Source organism: Schistocerca nitens, chromosome 2, assembly GCF_023898315.1.
Source record: "Schistocerca nitens isolate TAMUIC-IGC-003100 chromosome 2, iqSchNite1.1, whole genome shotgun sequence".
In the NCBI taxonomy this organism is placed as follows: Eukaryota; Metazoa; Arthropoda; class Insecta; order Orthoptera; family Acrididae; genus Schistocerca; species Schistocerca nitens.
In genome coordinates, this window is record NC_064615.1 from 589,059,609 (window position 1) to 589,086,542 (window position 26,934).

Sequence of the window (26,934 nt, forward strand, 5' to 3'; positions counted from 1 at the left end):
ATCCCCATCTGGCGCGCAGGTCGCCCAATGTGGCGTCGAATGTAATAAGATCTGCACCAAGGCGGCCAGACCTGCCCCATAAGGGGCCTCCCGGCCAATGACGCCAAACGCTCATTTCCATTTCCATTCCACCTGGAAGGATGTACACAGCTAGTGTTGTCTGTAGTTCAACCATGCCTAGACGGTTAATACCGCGGTTCGATCAGGTCCGCATTGTTACTTTGTGCCAGGAAGGGCTCTCAACAAGGGTAGTGTCCAGGCGTCTCGGAGTGAACCAAAGCGATGTCGTCTGGACATGGAGGAGATACAGAGAGACAGGAACTGTCGATGACATGCCTCACTCAGACTGCCAAAGGGTTGCTACTGCAGTGGATCACCACTACCTACGGATTATGGCTCGGAGGAACCCTGACAGCAACGCCACCATGTTGAATAATGTTTTTCGTGCAGCCACAGGACGTCGTGTTACGACTCAAGCTGTGCGCAATAGGCAGCATGACGCGCAACTTCGCTTCCGAAGTCCGTGGAGAGGTCCATCTTTGAAACCACGACACCATACAGCGCGATACAGACGAGCCCAACAACATCCAGAAAGGACCACTCAGGATTGGCATCACGTTCTCTTCACCAATGAGTGTCGCATATGCCTTCAACCAGTCAATCGTCAGAGACGTGTTTGGAGGCAACCCGGTGAGGCTGATCGCCTTAGACACACTGTCCAGCGAGCGCGGCAAGCTGGAAGTTCCCTGCTGTTTTGGGGTGGCATTATGTGAGGCCGACGTCCGCCGCTAGTTGTCTTGGAAGGCGCCGTAACGGCTGTACAGTATGTGAATGCCATCCTCCGACTGATATTGCAACCATATCGCGAGCATATTGGAGAGGCATTCGTCTTCATGGACGACAATTCGCGTCCCGGTCCTGCACATATTGTGAATGACTTCCTTCAGGATAACGACATCGCTCGACTAGAGTGGGCAGCATGTTCTCCAGACATTAACCCTCTCTAACATGCTGAGGCGTAGCGCCTTCGCATCGCTCCTGTCATTTCTTAGGACGATATCATTATAGGGATGAGCCATCGGCAGATGTCACCAGCTGACATGGACCTAAGTTATAGAGAAGCACGTCGTTGTTCTAGTAGTCGGCAGAGGTCAGCAGTTGACGGACAGTGCTAGCAGTCATAGTCAAAACAATGTTGTAAAGTTATGATTGATTAATATTTAATGTATTTGCATAATTATAATTGTTTTATATGTGTAGTAATTAGCAGTGTGAGTGTTGTATGAGTGAAGAAGAACAGAAGTAAATGAAAATTGTTTTGTTTATTCACAAAGTACCAGTTAAACTATACAGGGGATTTACTATAATTAAATGTGCAGTCAGTTTATGGTACTAATAAATCGTGAGTAGAACACAAATTAATTGGTGATTTCAGAAGGAGTAATTTTATATTTGATACTTTTCTAAATTTATTTATTTAGCAATTGCCATAGAAAGAAATTTTTTACTATGATTGGCCATTGAAGTAAAGCACGGGTTAGCACGGGATAATACTGTAACCTGATTTGCTGTTTGTGATATCAGCCAATCAGAAAAATGCAGGCTCGTTCCAATCTATGCTGGGAACAAAGCCTTTGGTGTGATCTAGGGAAGTCGGGACTGAGGGTTCGAACTAGTAACATCTCATTGAAAGCAGCTCCGACGAAAGTGCTATAAAATCGCGGAAAAGTGCTAATTACGAGTTCGCGAAGTAGTAAAAAGTGTAATTAAGTGAACGCTATAGTGGAACTCGTGTGGAATTTCGGACGGAATATCAAAATTATTGCTTTTGACTGTTAGTTAAAACCGCGTGGCGCGTTGTGCGGTCTAAGACTACAACAGGTATTACGTGTAGAGCAGAGTGCACAACATTTGAGCGAGCATTTTCATAACTAAACGATCCGGTGAACTCTATTAACTTCGATAACGGGTGTGAATACCATAAACTGGCTATGTGTGATTGTGGTGTGCGAATGAACTTTACATTGTGTTGCCACTTAGTACGGACTTGGCAGTATTAACTGTGGCCTTTATCGTAAAAATACACCTGAAAATTTACATTCCCAAGTTAAAACTTTTATTTAAGTATTAGCCACATCCCGTTTACCGGACAATTCTATGTATGTTGCAACCTGCAGTAGACAGTAGTGGTCTAGTATTTTCTACTACAGCTTTTAGCTAGACAAATGAACATTGCTGGACACTGTCAGGGCGGTAAAAAGTAGCGTGCCGCGCCGCAATGCCTGACTGTTTACGGACGACGTGACCCACCAACCACTCTGAGGGATCTACGTAGAATCGCCATTGAGGAGTGGAACAATCTGGACCAACAGTGCCTTGATGAACTTGTGGATAGTATGCCACGACTAATACAGGCATCCATCAATGCAAGAGAACGTGCTACTGGGTATATGAGTTACTGGTGTGTACAGAAATCTGGACCACCACCTCTGAAGGTCTCTCTGTATGGTGGTACAACATGCAATGTGTAGTTTTCATGACCAATAAAAATGGTGGATGGGCCGTGCGTGGCTCGTGTTCCCGCCATCATCTATTTTACACTCTGTTTTTAACGTACTTCCGCATCACTACAGTAATTTTAATTACTACTGTCACTGAGTTGCTGCTTAGCCTGACCACAGTCTAACATAACAGTCGCGACACTTCGCCTCGATTTTGTTGCCTACAGCGCCAGCAGCACCCCAAGCGGCCGGTAGGTTAAACTATGAGTTCGGCGCGATCGAGAAAGCGAATAGTGATTGTTTATTTTGATTTATACAATGGTTTTTACCATCGGGAGCGTTTATAGCGCAATAAATTGCAGCAACAACAGGAAGAAGAGACCACAGCTGTCTTTTTTTTAGGTTTCCTGAGGATCCTGAGATGTATATACCATGATGTTACTAAATTGTATCGTCAGGATTCAGTTGCAAACTATATGTGTATAAATGATGAATGTTTCGTTTTAGGAGCAGCAAATGGCTAGTTAATAGCAGACGAGAAGACCTTATGAAGAAAGACCCAGTTTACCTGTATAATAATATTAGGTTTTGTTCGCTACATTTCGAACAAAACCAGTTCATGAACGCAGAAAATAACAAACTCGTGTGGAATGCAGCACCCACACTGACATTCCAAATAAGCCACCTCAACTGACGAAGAGGAAACTGCCACACAGATTCGACAGGTTTTATTGCGATTTCAAAAGTAATGAAGACAAATTTGGGAGCTTGGTTATTTGCAGTGAAAATGTTTGTTTACTTTAAGGGATTGTGAAAATCAGATGGCTTCAGTTTTTGATGAACATTCTCACAAGAAAAACTGTGGTGAATTATATGTGGACTTGTTGATGACTATCCCAAGTTTTCCTCCTGGATGTTGTGAAGAAACAAAGGTGCTGTTAATCAAGATATTTGTTAAAGTGAGACTCGTTTACCGGCTCAAATATTGGAAACAAGACTTAGTTCCTAACAACAAGAAAGCAAATAAAAAACTGAAGAAGTTTGCTCATTTGGGCTACTGATTTCTTTGGTATGTATTTCATTCACTTCTGTTGTTAGTCACTTAATTTTCCTTGCTTCTTTCGTGTGATGACATTATTTTGTTAGCACCTTGTTCGCTGACAGATTGTTTGAAAATTATTCAAATATTTGGTTTTTCGTGAAATGTAACGTAATCAACTCATTATAATGGTTTCAACATATTTCTCCCACTATTTGGCAGTTGCTTGTCCCAATATAAAGATGAAGCTCGTACTTGTGGCAACAGGCGACAATGACAAACACAGTAGGCCTACAGAACGATAAACGAGCTGTCGATCGCTTTTGCATGTAGAGGTGCATGTCTGTGCTTCTTACATGTGAATCTGTGTGTTTATATTCTTTTGATAACAACGTGGTAAGCTGCAATTCTGTCCAATGTCACAAGTGTTTCTTCACGAATGTGTTGTAGCTTGCTTCTCTATTCATGGTTTTTGTCCATACTTGCGCTTATTTTAGAATCATTTTTAGAAATATATATGCCTTCTGATACTACACAAACCATTGGAGGCAAGAAAATAACTCAAATAATTCTGAAATTACGTAGGAAATGGATGCAAACAAACATTATGCTTACGACGCGTCTGACGTTCACCTTACCTGCCGCTTGGAACGCTAGTGTCGCTCCATCTGTCAAACGGCAACAACTTTTACAGCAGTGAGTGTCGCGACTGTTATGTTAGACTGTGGCCTGACCATGAGCAGCGTTAGCAGCGTGTATCGATATATCCCCTCTCGTAGTATCTTTGCTGGACAGCTATTACTTCCCCCTCGTTGCCTCGCTGCGGCACTAGTGCAGTCGGGTTGGAGCAGCAGTGAGGTCTGCGTCGACATGGCTCACCCGACCATTGCCGCCACGCCTCACTTGATCCAGGCCACGGTTTTGGTGGATTGTGGGTCGGTCGACCTACCGGACGAAGCGTTTTGGCTCGCTGATCGTTCTTGAGTCGGCTATGTATGTGTGCATTGACCCTGATTCATCTTCGTGTGTGTTTAGTTACTGTTGGGTATCGTTTAGGTCTTTGCGCAAGTGTGTCAGTTTGTGTGTGTAATTGGCCTGATTTCCTTTTACAAGTTTTTTCGAATGTTGTCGGCATACTGGCTCTGAGAGGTCGTCCGTCTCATCGGCCGACGTGTACCTGATTCTCTGAGCGCTTCTGGGCCCCTTCAATTACGATCTTGTGGAAGTTGGGTCGGTCCTTTCCTGGTGCAGGGATTTCGTTTAGGCCAGTGGGCGTGTTTCCTCTGCATGGCTAGGTCCGAGCCACTATTTCCGCTGTCGTGGGTCTGGATGTGAGTGGGAGACGCACCAGCAGTGCAGTCGCGATGGAGCAACAGTCGCGGACGGACCAGCAGGCGGTCGGTAGGTTGTTGCGGACGAGGGAAGTTATCTCCGCGCGGTGCAGTCGGCTGGGGCCGCTGGCAGCCCCTGCACAGTGTCGGAGCGTGTGTGGAGCTGTACGATCGCTACGAGCTTCGTGGTTCGCCGACCCAGGACGTAAAAGTTGAGTAGTGGTTTCAACTATCCAAGTCACGTCTATTCATACTGTGGTGGTTAGCTTTGGTGGTTTGCTGTAGGGGAGGTTTTCCGGGGAGCAACACCGAGTGGTTCTACTGCTGAGATTTAGCCGCCAAGCGGCGCAATTAACTTTTTTAGTCGACTACGATTTGAGTGCACCAGTGGAATTTTCTGTCTTATGGCCGTTAGTGTTCTGGTTACCTGTCCTGGGCACTGACGTAAATTCAGGCAGTGTTCTGGTGAGCGAAGTTAACTATTACCGTGTTTCAAAATTCAAGTATAACAGCGGAATTTTCTGCCTAGTGGCCGTAAGTGTTTCGGCTCCTGCCCTGGCCACTAATGTAATTTCAGGTAGCCTTCTTTCCTTACCTGTTGTCGCTGTCCAACATGGTGTGTAATTGTGACAGCTAATATATACCCCATTGTGGATTATCACATTTGTAACAGTGCTGGTTTCAGTTTTCATGTACTGATTGACGGGAAGCAAGTCGTTGTGTCAGTTGGTCCGTGGCTGTCCCCTGGTTGGGTTCTGACGGATCAAGTATAGTTGGGCTCACCACTTGTCTCACCTAAGTGAACGAAGGCAGATCGACCTCTCTGGAGGCTTTCTGAGTGCCACCAGTGTTTGATTATCTGTTGTCAGCTGTTTTAAATTTTAGGCTTATGGTTATTGGTTTGCTTTAATTTTGCAAAATTAATTTTTAAATTATCTTTCAAGCTTAAACACTGCGGCCTTCTGCCTTTAAAGATTATAGTAATATGTATTAATATTTTGAAGTTTAAATGTCATTGGTATCGCACCTGGCATATGTTGCTACTTTAAATTATTTTATTGCTATCTTAATTGGATTTTTATCTTGTTGATTTTTAAGATTTCTTGTTGTTCAACATGCTGGCCTTCTGCCTTTAAAGGTCTATGGTAATATATTCTGAAGTTTTGAAATATAATTGTGGCCCTCAGGTATTTGTGTTGCACCTTGCATATGTTTCTTTTGGGTTTTAAATTATTTTATTTCTATCTAAATTGAAATTTTTTAAGGGTTCTTGTTGGCTTTCTGCCTTTAATGGTCTATGGAAATGTATTCTAAAATTTTGGAATTTAAATGTGGTCCTCAGCCATTTGTACTGCACCTTGCGTATGTTGCTTTTTGAATTATTTTATTGTTATCTTAATTTGTATTTTCATCTTGTTAAGATTTCTTGTTGGAGGCCTTCAGCCGTGAAAGAGTTGCATTCGGTAGAGATTCGGCTATGTGCCGCTTTGGCAGTAAAGGTTATTAAATTACAATAAATAATTAGAAACAGAAACTGACCTCAACCCTTGGCCCATTCCACAATCCTGTTACCTGTTCCGCCCAGCGAGTTTAGCGGGCATTTCAGTGGAAATGATGTCTATGTTGATCTCTTATCCAATTGAAATGCCCCCTTAGAATGTAAAGAAAGAGTGTGCTGGTAAACGTCTACGTTATTTGATACCGAAACAGCTGAGTAAAACAGAAAGTATTCAGACAGTTTTCTCTTTACTTATTCTGATCATGTATAAACTGACACACAATATTTTAGTGCAACGCAATCTGACTTTCAATAATCCCTACAAAGGAATGGCCCTAACTAACAGTATCCTACAACCTTCATGAATCAGTTACCTCACAAAAATCTTCATTACTCGAACTACTGCAATACAGCGAGCGCCAATAAATAAAAGATTGTAACTACTGAAGGCACAAACTACTGATAGGCATAGTTAGCAAATGAAAGATATTGATAGAGAACAAACAATGTATTTACCTTTATAGTGTTCAAAAGTCATAATATATATATATATAAAGTCGTGACATCCAATTTTACAAATTTCCTTTTTCTGACGGACACCCGTCCAGATCGTCCGCTCTTAGTAAACTCTCAAAAGTCAGGCATTTCTCACCCCATGCCCATCACTGCTGGCTGTTCACCTCCAACAGCCCAACGCTATTGGCTGTTCACATCCAACCGCCCAACACTACACTAACGAATAATCCAACAATGAGTCCAACCAGCCATAGGCTGCACATAGCGCAGTCAGCGATTTTAATACAGAATGCTACGTGGCGTCACCAACATACACTACTGGCCATTAAAATTGATACACCAGGAAGAAATGCAGATGATAAACGGGTGTTCATTGGACAAATATATTATATTAGAACTGACATGTGATTACATTTTCACGCAATTTGGGTGCATAGATCCTGAGAAATCAGTACCCATAAAAACCATCTCTGGCCGTAATAACGGCCTTGATACGCCTGGGCATTGAGTCAAGCAGAGCTTGGATGGCGTGTACGGGTACAGCTGCCCATGCAGCTTCAACACGATACCACAGTTCATCAAGAGTAGAGACAGGCGTATTGTGACGAGCCAGTTGCCCGGCCACCATTGACCAGACGTTTTCAATTGGTGAGAGATCTGGAGAATGTGCTGGCCAGGGTAGCAGTCGAACATTTTATGTATCCAGAAAGGCCCGTACAGGACCTGCAACATGCGGTCGTGCATTATCCTGCTGAAATGTAGGGTTTCGCAGGGATCGAATGAAGGGTAGAGCCACAGGTCGTAACACATCTGAAATGTAACGTCCACTGTTCAAAGTGCCGTCAGTGCGAACAAGAGGTGACCGAGACGTGTAACCAATGGCACCCCATACCATCCCACCGGGTGATACGCCAGTTGGCGATGACGAATACACGCTTCCAATGTGCGTTCGCGATGTCGCCAAACATGGATGCGATCATCATGATGCTGTAAACAGAACCTGGATTCATCCGAAAAAATGACGTTTTGCCATTCGTGCACCCAGGTTCGTCGTTGAGTACACCATCGCAGGCGCTCCTCTCCTCGATGCAGTGTCAAGGGTAAGCTGATAGTCCATGCTGCTGCAAACGTCGTCGAACTGTTCGTGCAGATAGTTGTAGTCTTGCAAACGTCCCCATCTGTTGACTCAGGGATCGAGACGTGGCTGCACGATCCGTTACAGCCATGCGGATAAGATGCCTATCATCTCGACTGCTCGTGATACGAGGCCGTTGGGATCCAGCACGGCGTTTCGTATTACCCTTCTGAACCCACCGATTCCATATTCTGCTAACAGTCATTGGATCTCGACCAACGCGTCAGCAATGTCCCGATACGATTAACCGCAATCGCGATAGGCTACAATCCGACCTTTATCAAAGTCGGAAACGTGTTGGTACGCATTTCTCCTCCTTACACGAGGCATCACAACAACGTTTCACCAGGCAACGCCGGTTAACTGCTGTTTGTGTATGAGGAATCGGTTGGGAACTATTCTCATGTCAGCACGTTGTAGGTGTCGCCACCGGCGCCAACCTTGTGTGAATGCTCTGAAAATCTAATCATTTGCATATGACAGCATCTTCTTCCTGTCGGTTAAATTTCGCATCTGTAGCACGTCATCTTCATGGTGTAGCAATTGTAATGGCCAGTAGTGTAAAAACCTAAGCAGCCTACTTACTCAATTTTCTGTGCAAGTTCCGGAACTCTCGGAAACGCACTTTTTTTGATATACGAGGGCTATTCGGAAAATAAGGTCCGATCGGTCACGAAATGGAAACGACTATGAAAATCCGATAAAGCTTTGCACAGATGTGTTGGGTAGTGTCTCTAGTATAACCCCAGTTAGCATCACGTCGCTCTTCTCATTTCTGAGCTCGCAGTGAGTGCGTAAAGATGTCTAGAAAATAGTGTCTGCCGCCAAGTACGAGGGCCTGGTGAGAAATTTCGCCTGAAGCTATGCAGCTAACATTACATAACTGTCGTGCTGTTTCTTCTTCAAGACAATTCTCAGCCGCATTCTGTAGGGGCAATGAAGATGCTCCTGCATCGTTTTCAAATGGAAATGTTTGATTATCCACAATACAGCCCGTAATTGTCTCCCTCTGAGTTTCATCTCTGCTCACATGAACCGCTGGCTATGAAGACAACATTTTGGCACAGACAACGAGCCGTAGGCCAGGGTAGAGAATTGGCGGAAAGCACTGGCGGCTGCCTTCTATAGCGAGGGTATTGGAAAGTTGGTACAACGCTACGATACACGTCTAAGTCGGATCGGCGACTATGGAGATAAGTAGCTGCAAGGTGTATCTAACTGTTGCAAATAAAACATTTTTGATTTTTACCGTGGTTTCCATTTCGCAACCTATCGGACCTTACTTTCCGAATAGCCCTCGTATCTGTTTATGAGTAGTGGGCTCGTTCCAGTACTGAGCTTTGTTTAAGTACTTCTCAAAGTAGCGCCAGAGACTACCATCCTTGTGAGAGAATATGTCGTGGCTAACAACTTGCTTCTTCGAGCGCTCTTGTCTCCTCCAGGACCAGTACTTCGACAAAAATGCTCTTTAGAGATTCTCATAAGTCTTATGCCCATCATGTCAGTAGCCCAGAGACTTTCTCCGCCCGAATACTCCCTGCCACTTATCTTATCTTTTGGTATTCGCTCCACGAACGGGATAGCACACCACTAAAACCTCATATGAAGACAATGTGATTACTGTTTTCTTGTCTGTCGAAAATGTCTGGCACTGGCGGTGCTTAAAAAGTTTTTCGTCCATTAATATCGTCGTACACAAATTCGTCGGTGACGAAACACCGTGAGCTATGTCCTGATTATCCGCTCAGAACAATTGATACGCTTGTGTTTTGTTAGACTTTGATGCTGTGCCCGAGGTCAGTGGCTGCCATTCCTCGTCATGCAACTCTCTTGATCTCTAATGGCTCCTCGTATCTCCTACACATACTTAGAAAAATTATCGCCAGATTTTGAGTTCTTGGTTTTCCACTGAGCGAAGTGTGAACAGAGCTCGTCTTGTACCTCTTTTAACTCCCGCTGACATTGGCTATTTGAAGCTACATCTTCGATTTGTAAGTTAGCTGCTGCTTCCCTTATCCCTTTATCGTCAGAATAAAGCGCTTGTTTGTTAGCCTTAGCCCAGACTTCTAATTTTTTGTTGAAACTGGAATGGTGTTTCTTAAACTTATAATTCTTCATCATCGGATGACATATTGCTAAATTGTAGATAAACTCTGTACTTTTGTAGAAAAACTATTTTTGTAGATACTTTCTTCTGCTGAACCGTTAAAAGTCTTAATTAATTCAAAATTTCCGCAAGCGAATCCGTGTCTACTTGCATGGATGCTGCGGCCTCTCATACTTCTGAATCCTAAGTTATGCGTTGAACGTTAGATTGCTCTTCAGGCTGCATATTGCTCTAGATCTAACCATTGACGCAAGACACAGATTTCCATTACACCAAAACTATTTGAAAGTCATATAAGTATCTACAGAGAGAAGTAGTACTCCACTTGACTGAAGTGGCACAGGAGTATCGTAGGTGAAAATGTTAACTCTGCTTGCTTGTTCGAAGTCTTCACGGACGAAATGACCTCAATGAAAAGCCTTGGCTATCCTGCAGTCACTGCTTCCACGACTCCACCCCCGAGTACATGTTAAAAAGTACAGCTCATTTATTAACATACAACATATACAATAATTGAATTTGAGCGCCTGTTAAGAAACGCTAATTTTAGTTTTTCTTCATCTGGAGTACAATGTATCCAAAGTCGCCATGATGTTATTTCCGAGAAACTTCGTTGGTAGTTTCCGGTGTATCTCATAGCGTAAGAGACGAATGGCAATATAAGAACAGCTTGTTTTTTGTGAAGGTTGACGAGGCAGATTATATATTCATTTCAGATGAAACTGTTTTACAAAATGATCCCAAGAATTCTTTTGATGATTGGAAAATCGAGAAAACCTTTATGCTTTAAAAATACTCACTCCCTACCTGTAGTTTACGAGAACAATGCAAAATCTTGGATGATACACTATACAATGCTTACAGTAAGATTTAAGCATGCTCCGAATTTCTTTTCATTCGTTATCCTATGCAGTATTCGACGTAATTGAACAATTTGCATTGTGATACTTCTTTCTTCACTTTTTGCGGCTATCGACTGCAACGACCGTAAATCGTTGGTTCCTTCCATGTCGGTTATTTTAATCTGTCTCATGTTATGTGGAATTCAATTGCAATATCAAAGCTAATGTCTTAACTATTTATGTAATGTTTTTGTAATTATAAGTGAGTTTATTAAATAGCACTTTCCTCTGGTATTTGCTTTCTGAAACTCGGCGAAATTAGTTTTCTGCTAACCGACACCCCGTTGCTAAGATCGTCGTAGGCTATAACTCCAAAAGAAATTAGACTTCTCGAAACAAAGGTTTGGAGGTTGTCTACGCAATGACACCACTTTAGATTGGTATTTGGTGGTATTATCCGTTCCAGGAAAACCTCAAAAAGGAGGAAAACACTTTTCCAGTGAATAAAAATTTTCTCAGAAAAGTTCTGAGCGTGCGCAGGCTCGAGGTTCTGCTACCAATGTCCATCCGTCCGAACGTCTACTCCGATAAGCAACACGTCTCGGTTCATATATACTCTATCACTCGACATAAAATCGTAGTTACCTTTTCAAATTAAACAGTGATGTATTTTTCTATAATCTTCTTATACAGACGGAATTAGCATTCGTACTTAAATTATTTCGATTTTATCAATTCATCAATTTTTAGGATTCGAAAATTCACAAGATGGGTGACTTTCAACAACACCTTCCATTAGCTTCGTACTAAATTCAGTGCACGTCTGTCTCGTCGAATAATTAACAGTAGAGCGAGTTGTTTCATTTCATTAATTGCTTATTCGTGGATAATGCTCGTTTCACAACAGTTCACGCGAAGTGACGTCACTTTGACGTCACGTGCAATATCGACAAGCGCATGATAGGCTATCAACTTTTGTTAGCGTTCGATACGGGCCTCTCACGAGGCTCAGTGCACGCGTTCCGGAGATTTATGAAAAACACATTATTCGTGTAACGATTTATCATAATTATTCCTATAATAAAAAGTTACACAATGATTTATTGACGGTTAACGCTTTCATGTAAGAGCGCTCTTTCAGGAGTGAGATATTGTCGTCAGTAATTTACAAATTGATCATGAAACACACATGTTTTATAATTTGCTGTACGCTGTTTCAAGATATCAGAGCACTGGAAATTTATCACAAACACGTCACCATTATCATTAAATTTCACTTAATAATGCATCAACGATATAAGCCTTCATGAGAGAATAGAGTAACCAAGAGACAAACAGCACATGTTAAGTGCTAGCATAGGTTCACATCCTACCACATGCAAATATTTTTTTTCATGTTAACGTTGTTAATACATTCTGGGACTTTCTTATGAATGTATGACAGGGTGAGCACAAAGTCTTGCCCTGATTATAAAAATTCATAACAGAGTAACCGTTTGGCATAAAAAGTTACATTTGATACCGTTACATCATATGTTAGTGTTACTAGTTTCTTTAATGACCACTTACGTTAGTTAACCTCAATGTGTGCTCCCTTAGTTTATTTATTTATTTATTTATTTATTGTTCCGTGGGACCACATTTAGGAGAAGTCTCCATGGTCATGGAACGAGTCAATACATGAAATTATAACACGATTGTAGAAACAGATGAAATGAAATATAAGAAACATATTCAGGCGACAAGTCGTTAGTTTAAATAAAGAAAATCAAGAATTTAAAACTGGAATTTGCTTAATTTTTTAGCTCTTCCAGGAGCTCCTCGACAGAATAGAAGGAGTGAGCCATGAGGAAACTCTTCAGTTTAGACTTAAAAGTGTTTGGGCTACTGCTAAGATTTTTGAGTTCTTGTGGTAGCTTATTGAAAATGGATGCAGCAGAATAGTGCACTCCTTTCTGCACAAGAGTCAAGGAAGTGCATTCCACATGCAGATTTGATTTCTGCCTAGTATTAACTGAGTGAAAGCTGCTAACTCTTGGGAATAAGCTAATATTGCTAACAACAAACGACATTAAAGAAAATACATACTGTGAGGGCAATGTCAAAATTCCCAGACTATTGAGTAGGGGTCGACAAGAGGTTTTCGAACTTACACCATACATAGCTCGAACAGCCCGTTTTTGAGCCAAAAATACCCTTTTTGAATCAGAAGAATCACCCCAAAAAGTAATACCATATGACATAAGCGTATGAAAATACGCGAAGTATACTACTTTTCGTGTTGAAATGTCACTTATTTCAGATACTGTTCTAATGGTAAATAAAGCGGCATTTAGTTTCTTAACAAGATCCTGAACATGGGCTTTCCACAACAGCTTACTATCTATCCGCACGCCTAGGAACTTGAACTGTTCCGTCTCGCTTATAACATGCCCATCTGTCTGATTAAAATGTCAGTTCTTGTTGAATTGTGAGTTAGAAACTGTAAAAACTGAGTCTTACTGTGATTTAGCATCAAATTATTTTCCACAAGCCACGAACTTATATCATGAACTACATTATTTGATAATGTTTCAATATTACACACAAGATCCTTCACTACCAAGGTGGTGTCATCAGCAAACAGAAATATTTTTGAATCACCTGTAATACTAGAAGGCATATCATTTATATAAATAAGAAACAGCAGTGGCCCCAGCACCGACCCTTGGGGAACGCCCCATTTAACAGTGCCCCATTGGAACTAAACATCATTACCACTCTCAATATTGCGGAGGATTACCTTCTGCTTTCTGTTCTTAAAGTAGGAGGCGAACCAATTGTAAGCTACTCCCCTTACTCCATAATGTTCCAACTTCTGCAGTAATATTTTGTGGTCAACACAGTCAAAAGCCTTCGTTAAATCAAAGAAAACACCTAACGTTCGCAACCTTTTATTTAATCCGTCCAAAACCTCACAGAGAAAAGAGACTATAGCATTTTCAGTTGTTAAGCCATTTCTAAAACCAAACTGTACATTTGACAGCAAATTATGTGAATATAAATGCTGCAGTAACCTTGTATATACAACCCTCTCGATAACTTTAGCAAACACCGATGGCATAGAAATAGGTCTATAATTGTCAACATTATCCCTGTCTCCCTTTTTATAAAGTGGCTTCACTACCGAGTACTTTAATCGGTCAGGAAACCGACCACTCCTAAAGGAAAAGTTACAGATATGGCTAAGTACTGAGCTAACATACGTGGAACAATACTTCAGTATTCTGCTAGATACCCCGTCATATCCATGAGAGTTCTTGGTCTTTAGTGATTTAATTATTAACTCAATCTCCCTCTTGTCAGTATCATGGAGGAGCATTTCAGGTAACAGTCTCGGAACACTTTTTTCTAAGAGCGCTATATGATTCCCTGTTGGGACTATGTTTCTATTTAGTTCACCTGCTATATTCAGAAAGTGATTATTAAGTACTGTACATATATGCGACTTATCAGTAACACGGACATCCCCACTACGCACTGATTCTATATTCTCGACCTGTCTCTCCAGACCAGCCACTTCCTTTACAACTGACCATATGGTTTTAATTTTATCCTGAGACTTAGCTATTCTATCTGCATACCACATACTTTTTGCCTTCCTAATAACTTTTTTAAGCACCTTACAATACTGTTTGTAATGGGCTGCTGCATTTAGATTGTGACTGTTTCTAACGTTTTGATATAATTGCCACTTTGTTCTACAAGATATTCTTATCCCTTTAGTCAGCCACCCAGGCTGCCTGTTTGTGCTAGTACCCTGTTTTGAACGTTCTAACGGAAAGCAACTTTCAAAGAGCACGAGAAAAGTCTTGAGGAAAGCATTATATTTATCGTCTACCGTATCAGCACTATAAACATCTTGCCACTCTTGTTCCTTGATAAGGTTTACAAAAGTCTGTACAGCAACTGGATCAGCTTTCCTAAAAAGTTGGTAACTGTATTTAACATGTGTTGCAGCACAAAAATCTTTTAGACTTAAAATTTGTGCATCATGATCTGAAAGGCCATTCACCATTTTGCTAACAGAATGCCCTTCTAATAATGACGAATGAACAAAAATATTGTCTATGGTTGTTCTACTGTTCCCTTGCACTCTCGTTGGAAAGAATACGGTTTGCATAAGATTATATGAATTAAGGAGGTCTACCAGCATCCTTTTCCTTGCTAAATCACTTATACAATTAATATTGAAGTCACCACATACAACTAACTTTTTGTATTTCCTATAAAGTGAACCAAGAACCTCCTCTAGCTTTAGCAAAAATGTTGTGAAATCGGAGTCTGGGGATCTATAAATAACAACAGTAAGAAGTTTAGCTCCACTAAATTTAACCACACCTGCACAACATTCAAACACCTTTTCAGTGCAGTACTTTGAAACATCAATTGACTCAAATGGGATACCGTTTTTCACATACATGGCTACTCCCCCACACCGCAAAGAGCTCCTAGAAAAGCTGCCAGCCAACCTGTATCCTGGTAAAGGAAGCCTCTGAATTATCTCCTTATTTAAGAAGTGTTCAGATATACCAATAATTTCAGAGTCAACATCTATAAGCAGTTCACTAACTTTATCTCTAATACCTTGTATATTTTGATGAAATATACTAATTCCCTCATTAATCGGATACCCAAGCTTTGTAGAAAGTGGTTTCTTTGTTAGAGAGACTTCCCTTAAGCAGGAATACCTATCAGCTGACTTCAATCTAAAAAAGGTACAGCTCTAACACCCACAACTACCGGAATTTTCCCATGAGTGATCCCACCACCCCCACCTATGCTGTCACCTATAAGTTTTGCCAACCTCCCCTTCCCATACCTGTTGAGGTGCAGGCCATGTCTAGTGAAACCCGTCCTGCTGATAGACTCCACCGACACCACTGAAATGTGACTCATGCCTTCTGTCATCAGCGCACCCCCAAGTCTCATGTTATTACACCTGACGGCTGTATTAAGATGAGGCCGATCGTGACGCTGAAACAGTTCCACGAAATGCACATTCGTGTTGCCAGTCTGAGTGGCTATCTTTTCCAGGTCACCATCTATGTCATACTCCCCATCCCTATCAATACTATTACCAGCCCCACCCACAATCACTACCTGATCCTCTTTAGTAAAATCCCTACATAACCCCCCTATGTTAAAAGTCACCTGAGCCAATCCTGCATTAGGCTTCACAATGCTGGTGACCTGGTACTCACTCCCCAAAACTTCCTGCAACTGCTGGCCTACACCTCTACCATGAGAACTACCTAACAGCAGAACCTTCTTCTTTCTCTTAGACTTTGCAACTGTCCTAGCCACCGTAACTGCTGAGGTCTGCTGCATACTTCCTACATCTACAGCTACTCGGAGAATGTCGAAGCGGTATTCCAGATCCCGCCAGGCGGAAAAATCCATTACCGCTAACATTTACTGAGAAGTTTTGCAACAGTTCATTGCCCCAAAGTTAGAAGAATATCAACCATGGACAATTTTTCAGCAAGATCGTTGGATTGAAAGGAAGGGTCCAACACCCTGGCCACCCCGTCTCCAGACATTACGCCCCTTGACTTTTTTTCTGGGGCTATACCAAGGACAGAGTCTTCGTCCACGAACTGAAGGCTAGGATACTAGCTGCTGTGGGTAATGTGACAGAACACAAGTTACGAAACACCTGGCGGGAAATGGAATACCGCCTCGACATTCTCCGAGCTACCAAGGGAGCACACGTTGAGGTTTACTAACGTAAGTGGTCTTAAAAAACTCGTAACACTAACCTATGTAAGGGCATCAAATGTAAATTATTATGTCAAATGGTTATTCTGTAATAAATTGTGATAATCAGGGCAAGACTTTGTGCTCACCCTGTATAAGTATGTTCTGCAATATTCAATATTATTTAATTCAGTCTGATCTGAGAACGAAGGATGAAATAAATATTTTGCAGTTTCCAAGTGTGTTAAAGACAGGAAGCTAAGTGGACAGCTTAAACTGATACGACTGAAACAAACAACAATAAAATTCATAGTCTTCCTCGCTAGAAACAAGTTGCTGTTTCCTTATGAATGTGTGGCGATTTCCGAGTGTGTGCTTACGCAGGAACCTAAGAGTACGGTTGTAATTCCTGTGACTGAAACGAGGTTTCATATTCCACCTTTTCACAAATATTTGGCTCTTTATTTTCTAATATGGGGCGATTTCGAAGTGTGTGTTTAGGCAGGAACATAAGAGGGCATATTAAATTACTGCAAGTGAAATGAGGAGTAATAACATTCATATTCTTCCATGTCACAAATATTTCGCTTTTTATTTATGACTGTGGCGATTTCAGTGTGTGTTGTTATGAGGGAACCTAAGAGTACAGCTTTAAATACTGCGACTAAAACTAGCTGTGATAAAATTCTTATTCTGCCTTTTCACAAATATTTGGCTCTTTATTTCCGAATACGTGGCGATTTTCGAATGTCTGGTTAGACAGGAACCTAAGAGGACATGGAGAATTAATATTCATATTTTTCCTTGTCACAAAGCCGACAGTCGATCGTACGGTACCGGTATTGCGCGTGACGTCAAAATGACGCCACCTTTGCTGGAATTATTGTGAAACGAGCAATGCCTCTTATTCTCCATGTCCAAAGAGAAAGGCTGCGTACCACAGAGCGCATAGTTCCTCTCTCGCGTTAACAAACCAGAGATTGTCGCTAGTGTGATTTTTTGCTTGACGTTTACGTGAACTGCGTGTCCCGATGGACTCACTACATTTTTAGAACTTTCACACGGTGGCTTAGGAATTTCATTTATTGCAATGTAAACATTCACACCTCACGGTTGTAAAAAATATTAAACATGCGTTGTTACACAGCTTAAATCTGCTGACTGCAATTAGTCATTATCGTGCTACTTTTCTTGAACTAGTTTAAGCTTTGCTTTTTTGCTACTATAGCTGCACCGCTTTCCACTATTTATATTTCCACTATTAATAAATATTGTATACTATTTAAAAATTTATGTCTTTTTATATCATTAGCGTGACTATGTGAGCATATTGTGAAACATGCAGAATGCCCTGTTCAATTTAAAAGAGGACCTGATGGCTCTAATGAAGCCAGGCTGCATGAATAAACGAAAAGTAATAAAATTCTCAAAGTAAATGACACAAACATCCAGTTCGATCACTGTACGTCCTGTTTCAAAATTTTATGATGCGTCTTACAATGTAATAATGACGATTTTACATATAAAATTCACAGATAACAGGCTCTCTCTCACTGTTCTCCCATCTGAAACCAGAATGATTTTCTTTTACATTGCTGTGCTTCATTTAGCCAGATACAAGTGTAGGTCATAACTATCCCACTACAATGGTATTACTGACACTAATCGACAAAATCTGTAACATGCAACTTTAGTGAATCACCACTGTCTTGCAATAAAAAATAGTCGCAAGAGTTGTAGTTATTTTAAAAAATCAATCTGTGCTTACCTTTTCGATGGCTGCCGTTGTCCAGGCACTGAAAATACCTATCCGTTACAGCCCACTGAAGAAGATCGGGTTTTATTCACGAAATTACTGGATTTTGCTGTCGTAGGTTTACTATTAAGTTTTCTTGAATGCAACCATCGTCATGACGGACTTTCGAACACACTGAAATAGGTTCATTCACATTCCTTCTCAACTGATATTCGAAATTTTAGAAGTTATGATCATGACTACTTGCCTCACATGACGTCAACAACCTTCAAAGACAGTCTTACACGAAAGATGTCACATATTATCACTGCTTAGAAGGAAACAAAATATTCTCTGTGATATTACGATGGTATCAACAAAATTTGTTGCATGCAATAATTTGTTTCATTAGATTATTTTCACTTTGCAAGATATATCACATTATTCATTTTTATTTGAACTGATCAAATACATACTAAGACGACTAGGTTTCTGGGGTGTATATAGTCTACTTTTGCGTAAAAAGCTTACGGAATATTCTTATAAACATCAAATATGCTAAAGGAACAAAAATATCGGATAAATGCAATAAAAAACCAAGCACCTCTGCAAAAATCACATATCGCACAAATACGACCTAAACTGGTATCGGGGTGACTGCAGCTTATTGTGTTTGAATATTCAATGCACTCACACATATTTCCCATTCTGGTGAAGCAGGGTTCAGATATCTGTTTGATATCTGTCCAATCATGCTGATTTATGAGTTCAAGAGAATAACTGGCTCAGTCACATTTCCTATTCTAATTAACTAAAATTACATTAAATCCGGACCCAGAATCACTTAAGATAGCTATTGAGATGGTTTACCTGAAATGAACACGACTCTTTCCATCCCCAGCCTTGTCAATTCTGTCTTCGATGTTCGCCCTTAACAATCTCGTTGCCGACGAGACCTTAAGCACTTATATTCCTTTCTTCTCCCTGCACTACTTGAATATCTACAATCATTAATGTAGACTGAGGACTGACTACTGTCATAGCTATGTAACATAATTTTGTTATTACTCGTTATCAGGAGAAAGAAAACTGGCGTTCTACGGATCGGAGCGTGGAATGTCAGATCCCTTAATCGGGCAGGTAGGTTAGAAAATTTAAAAAGGGAAATGGATAGGTTAAAGTTAGATATAGTGGGAATTAGTGAAGTTCGGTGGCAGGAGGAACAAGACTTTTGGTCAGGTGATTACAGGGTTATAAATACAAAATCAAATAGGGGTAATGCAGGAGTAGGTTTAATAATGAATAAAAAAATAGGAGTGCGGGTAAGCTACTACAAACAGCATAGTGAACGCATTATTGTAGCCAAGATAGACACAAAGCCCATGCCTACTACAGTAGTACAAGTTTATATGCCAACTAGCTCTGCAGATGATGAAGAAATTGATGAAATGTATGACGAGATAAAAGATATTATTCAGGTAGTGAAGGGAGACGAAAATTTAATAGTCATGGGTGACTGGAATTCGTCAGTAGGAAAAGGGAGAGAAGGAAACATAGTAGGTGAATATGGATTGGGGGGAAGAAATGAAAGAGGAAGCCGCCTTGTAGAATTTTACACAGAGCATAACTTAATCATAGCTAACACTTGGTTCAAGAATCATAAAAGAAGGTTGTATACCTGGAAGAATCCTGGAGATACTAAAAGGTATCAGATAGATTATATAATGGTAAGACAGAGATTTAGGAACCAGGTTTTAAATTGTAAGACATTTCCAGGGGCAGATGTGGACTCTGGCCACAATCTATTGGTTATGAACTGCAGATTGAAACTGAAGAAACTGCAAAAAGGTGGGAATTTAAGGAGATGGGACCTGGATAAACTGAAAGAACCAGAGGTTGTAGAGAGTTTGAGGGAGAGCATAAGGGAACAATTGACAGGAATGGGGGAAAGAAATACAGTAGAAGAAGAATGGGTAGCTCTGAGGGATGAAGTAGTGAAGGCAGCAGACAATCAAGTAGGAAAAAAGACGAGGGCTAATGGAAATCCTTGGGTGACAGAAGAAATATTGAATTTAATTGATGAAAGGAGAAAATATAAAAATGCAGTAAATGAGGCAGGCAAAAAGGAATACAAACGTCTCAGAAATGAGATCGACAGGAAGTGCAAAATGGCTAAGCAGGGATGGCTAGAGGACAAATGTAAGGATGTAGAGGCTTGTCTCACTAGGGGTAAGATAGATACTGCCTACAGGAAAATTAAAGAGACCTTAGGAGAGAAGAGAACCACTTGTATGAATATCAAGAGCTCAGATGGCAACCCAGTTCTAAGCAAAGAAGGGAAGGCAGAAAGGTTGAAGGAGTATATAGAGGGTTTATACAAGGGCGATGTACTTGAGGACAATATTATGGAAATGGAAGAGGATGTAGATGAAGATGAAATGGGAGATAAGATACTGCGTGAAGAGTTTGACAGAGCACTGAAAGACCTGAGTCGAAACAAGGCCCCGGGAATAGACAACATTCCATTAGAACTACTGATGGCCTTGGGAGAGCCAGTCATGACAAAACTCTACCATCTGGTGAGCAAGATGTATGAAACAGGCGAAATACCCTCAGACTTCAAGAAGAATATAATAATTCCAATCCCAAAGAAAGCAGGTGTTGACAGATGTGAAAATTACCGAACTATCAGTTTAATAAGTCACAGCTGCAAAATACTAACGCGAATTCTTTACAGACGAATGGAAAAACTGGTAGAAGCCGACCTCGGGGAAGATCAGTTTGGATTCTGTAGAAATGTTGGAACACGTGAGGCAATACTAACCTTACGACTTATCTTAGAAGAAAGATTAAGAAAAGGCAAACCTACGTTTCTAGCATTTGTAGACTTAGAGAAAGCTTTTGACAATGTTAACTGGAATACTCTCTTTCAAATTCTGAAGGTGGCAGGGGTAAAATACAGGGAGCGAAAGGCTATTTACAATTTGTACAGAAACCAGATGGCAGTTATAAGAGTTGAGGGGCATGAAAGGGAAGCAGTGGTTGGGAAAGGAGTGAGACAGGGTTGTAGCCTGTCCCCGATGTTATTCAATCTGTATATTGAGCAAGCAGTAAAGGAAACAAAAGAAAAATTCGGAGTAGGTATTAAAATTCATGGAGAAGAAGTAAAAACTTTGAGGTTCGCCGATGACATTGTAATTCTGTCAGAGACAGCAAAGGACTTGGAAGAGCAGTTGAACGGAATGAACAGTGTCTTGAAAGGAGGATATAAGATGAACATCAACAAAAGCAAAACAAGGATAATGGAATGTAGTCAAATTAAATCAGGTGATGCTGAGGGAATTAGATTAGGAAATGAGACACGTAAAGTAGTAAAGGAGTTTTGCTATTTAGGGAGTAAAATAACTGATGATGGTCGAAGTAGAGAGGATATAAAATGTAGACTGGCAATGGCAAGGAAAGCGTTTCTGAAGAAGAGAAATTTGTTAACATCGAGTATAGATTTAAGTGTCAGGAAGTCGTTTCTGAAAGTATTTGTATGGAGTGTAGCCATGTATGGAAGTGAAACATGGACGATAACTAGTTTGGACAAGAAGAGAATAGAAGCTTTCGAAATGTGGTGCTACAGAAGAATGCTGAAGATAAGGTGGGTAGATCACGTAACTAATGAGGAGGTATTGAACAGGATTGGGGAGAAGAGAAGTTTGTGGCACAACTTGACTAGAAGAAGGGATCGGTTGGTAGGACATGTTTTGAGGCATCAAGGGATCACAAATTTAGCATTGGAGGGCAGCGTGGAAGGTAAAAATCGTAGAGGGAGACCAAGAGATGAATACACTAAGCAGATTCAGAAGGATGTAGGTTGCAGTAGGTACTGGGAGATGAAGAAGCTTGCACAGGATAGAGTAGCATGGAGAGCTGCATCAAACCAGTCTCAGGACTGAAGACCACAACAACAACAACTCGTTATTTATTACTGTATACATCGTTTCAATTTTAATATTAACTTTATTTCGATATGGCTAATTTTGGACCACAAAATCATATGTGACGTAATTGTTCTCACTGGGAAACGACTGTTTAATTTTGAGAAAATCAGAAGAAAGAGTACAGAGAACTAGAGATGTCAATAAGCGAAGATCCTCAAAAGCAAAAGACAACGATGGCCCTTTCGCTGTGTTAACGTTTTATGTGAATTAAACTGAACGAATAATTTCATTTAATTCAGAAATCACATAAAATATACAGGGTGTTTCAAAGTCTTTTTATCAAACGTCTACAAGTGACAGTTCGCGACATGGGGAACAACTTTTGATAAAGACAGTAGGAGTCTTTTATGATTGATTATGCCCCTGAGAGCCGGCAGGGTGTAGGCACTCTGAGGCCTATTTATGCCACATGTGGTGGCTATAATCCAGTCATCTGCTCCGTGTGCAATGGATTCGCTTCTAAAATACCTGTCTCGCTTAGAGGTACTCATTCTCAAGGTTCTCTTGTTGAAAATCACTCTAACAATTTACTGGGCTAGGCAGTATGCAAATTCAGCACATCTAGTTAGCAGACACTGCTAGATAGGTGAAATCGCATCGTCCTAGGACCGGTGAAGTATCAGCAAGCATTTTGTCTCTAACAGTTATTCCTCATGAGTTGATCTATCTGATAGATTCTATCACATGTATTCGTTTGAGATGGATACTTCGAAACACCCTGTATATTTAAATCTATGGGGAGCTTGTAGACCACTTGATAGATGAGCCTTATTTAGATGGCGTCCCTCTCTCTGTCTCGCCTTCTCTCTCTTTCTCTCTCTCTCTGTAACTCTGTCTCGCTGGTTATCGGCCGTTTCACATTCATAGTGTTCGCCCGTAAGTATCCATGCTGCTGCATGTTCTCTAACAACATGCATCTGTCTTAACACTAGGTAGTACTATCGGCCTTTTGTTACGTCTTACAAAACAGCATGAACTTGCTTCGCCTATGTACGTGTAGCCCCACGTCCCACCCACCTCCGCTATATTTTCAGTACAGTCACAATCACGTCTTGCACTTTAGTCCTTTCCCGGATCCATACGTTTAATTTCCTGTATTTCTAAAACACATTTGTGCAGTCCTTTTGAATCAACTCCATGTTTTTATGTTGTTTTGCTGACTGTCAAAACTGATAATGTACACAAATTGGAAAGTTCTCACATCTTTTCACATCTTAATCTTCGTTTTGAAAAGCAGAAGTTCTACACGTCACGTTTACTCTTCAGTACATACCGTTTGCTGTCCATTCAGTCTTTGCATGCAACTTCAGCAAACACAAAAACTCGTCAACTGGCTTCATTGTTAATTGTACTATTTCCTTTCCGATGGGTCATTCACATTTAATGTAGTCCTATTATAGCGATTTGTCTGCCCCGCTTTCAGACTTCTCCTACTAGTTGTTGAAGTTTATTCGCACTAATGGCGAATGAGACGACATCTTCCGCAGAACTAAGGTCGTTCAAATTAGATCCGTTGACAGTTAATCTTTTGTTCGTTTTTCCCCTGAAAACCTTCTCTACAACTTTTGCGAAGAGGCTTTTGCGAAATACAACGTAAGTGTAGTTTTGGAGAATGCCAGTGCAGATCTAACAAAATAGTGAAAAGCTGTGGTAGCATGAAATGTCCTTGTCCATCACTGCAGAGAGGGATTAGGAATCGAAAGAGAAGTGAGACAAGCTGTATCATTTACCAGAATACTCGTCATCATATTGATAAAGATTATATTGATATGTTGTTAGTCAATTGTAGATTTTCTAGTACAGATAACACTGAAATCGAATGGGAAGCTTATTTAAAAATTTGTGAATGTCAGACGTATTCCAAAATACAACACATATACCCACAGACACACACACACACACACACACACACACACAAACGCATACACACAATACTGGCCATCACGGGAAATACAACACGTAGTAAATTTTACGCAATTTTCTGTTTACTGAAACCGAGCGAGGTGGCGCAGTGGTTAGCACACTGGCCTCGCATTCGGGAGGACGACGGTTCAATCCCGTCTCCAGCCATCCTGATTTAGGTTTCCCGTGATTTCCCTAAATCGTTTCAGGCAAATGCCGGGATGGTTCCTTTGAAAGGGCACGGCCGATTTCCTTCCCAATCCTTCCCTAACCCGAGCTTGCGCTCCGTCTCTAATGACCTCGTTGTCTACGGGACGTTAAACACTAACTCCTCTGTTTAATGAAAGTGTAGGATTGAGGGAGCGTGCTATCTTCAACTGCTACAATCCAATGGATAGTCTTGTAGACCTCTTGAACTAGTAAACAGTTACCATACATCAGCGTGCTAGTGTAAAGGAAAGTAAATTTAGAGCTTATGAATATGACTTTCTCTAAGACGTACTTGCCCATGCTTAGTAAAACACAGGCAAGCAACAGTAATACTGCTGTCTTCAGCTATAGAATTTTTGTCTTCAAGCAAAAAGATTTTATTTGTAGAAGATTAAAGCCATAAAGAGACAAAATGTTCTCAGGAAGAACAAATACTCCACTACTTGCGTAAGAGGCGTCACGATACTCAGCACATAATGATGTGACTCGTCAGAAGAAGAATCACCGGGCAGGATAGTTGGTACCACTAGCAGTGGAGGGTATATGAAGTGTGTCGCGGAGGCGCAGAAAGCAGTGCAGTCGTTGTCGTTATGTGGAAACGGAATGATTTATCTGACGTCCAAAAAGGCATGAACATCGGTCTTCGGGCCAAGGTGGAAGTATTTCCGAAACGGGTAAGTCGGTAAATTGTTCACATGCCACCATGGTTAAAGTATACAGCGCTTAGCAATATGGTGTTATACAATATCCGTGCTACAGTAACTGTGGTGCACCACGAGCCATAGATGACAATGGTGAGCGACGGGTACAGAGATGTGTACGGGCGAATGAACGTGCAGCTTTTGAGCAACTGATCTGCCAGATGAACCTAGGGGCTACGAACAGATGCTGCGTATGGGCCTCCACAGCAGGCGCCTGGCTATGCACCCATGCTGACTGCTGTTAATCGGTGAGGAAGGGTCGAATTTGCGTGCCAATACGCAACTGGACATCCAGTAAGCGTCGACAGATGGCTTTTGGAGATTAATCACGTTTTGTGCTCCATCGTACAGATGGCCGCTGGTGTGTACGACCCAGCAATAACCGTCAGAAGGACAGTGATATGGCCTGGGGAATATTTTGGTGGAATTCCCTGGCTGATCTGGGCAATCTGCGTCAACACAAGTATGCATCAATCCTTGGGAACCATTTCCACCCCTACAAGCAGTTTGTTATTCCTCGGCACGATAGCATCTACCAGCATGACAATGCAATGTGTCAAACAGCTTACAGTGTATGAACATGGTTCGAAGAGCATCAGGATGAATTTATCGTACTCCCCTGGCCACCAAACTTCATGGATTTCAACCAGTCTGAGAATCTGTGGGACTATCTCGATCGGGTGTTCGCGCCATGGATCCTGAACGACGAAATCCGTCGCAGCTGGCAGCTGCACTGGAGTCAGCACGGCTCCACATCCCTGTCGGTACCCTCCAGAACCTCACTGACTCTCTTCCAGCATGTCCGTGCTACAACAAGTTGTTATTCAGGATTTTAATAAGTGGTCAAAAAATGATTCAAATGACTCTGAGATCTATCGGACTTAACTTCTGAGGTCATCAGTCCCCTAGAACTTAGAAGTACTTAAACCTAACTAACCTAAGGACATCACACACATTCATGCCTGAGGTAGGATTCGAACCTGCGACCGTAGCGGTATAAGTGGTCACATTATTGTGACTTGACCGTGTAATAGACTGTTGATCCTTTGGTGCAAATTAACAAATTGTATGTGCTTTCTGTCGTGAAACACTTCTTCGACCGTTCCGCTTTTGTAGTGCAAGCTGTAACCAAAAGCACCTTGATTTTTCACAATGTTGCAAAAATTCTGTGTTAGAAAACTCTCTAATAATGAAGCAGCACAGTGAAACAATATGTTTACAGCTTTCCAACAGACCTGCTTTGCACTGACACTCACTTTGAATCATCTTTCTCTCGCAGCCTATCTGAAACAAACACTGCACATGCCGCTTATTAACGTTATACTATACAAACAATTACAATTACAATAAACCTAATTACTCAACCTCTTTTTTTATTTTATCTGCAGACGATTGCTGATTAACATTAATTTCTCTTAAACTCTTGCCTGACACTTCCTCCCTAAATATTTTCTTAACTTACCGTTTCAAAGACCTATGCCTTTCTACATAGGAAGAGACGTAAAATATGGCGAGTCCTATTTTACATTCTACAAGCCAACATAAATTAGCATCGGACGCCACAGACAATGTGACGTTCATTCAGAACTTTGTGAGGTGGAACAAGCGTTGTATGGCTGTAAGAGGTACAGAGACGTGTGTGCCAGGACTTACCCCAGTTCACTACTAACGCCAGATCATTGCAACGCG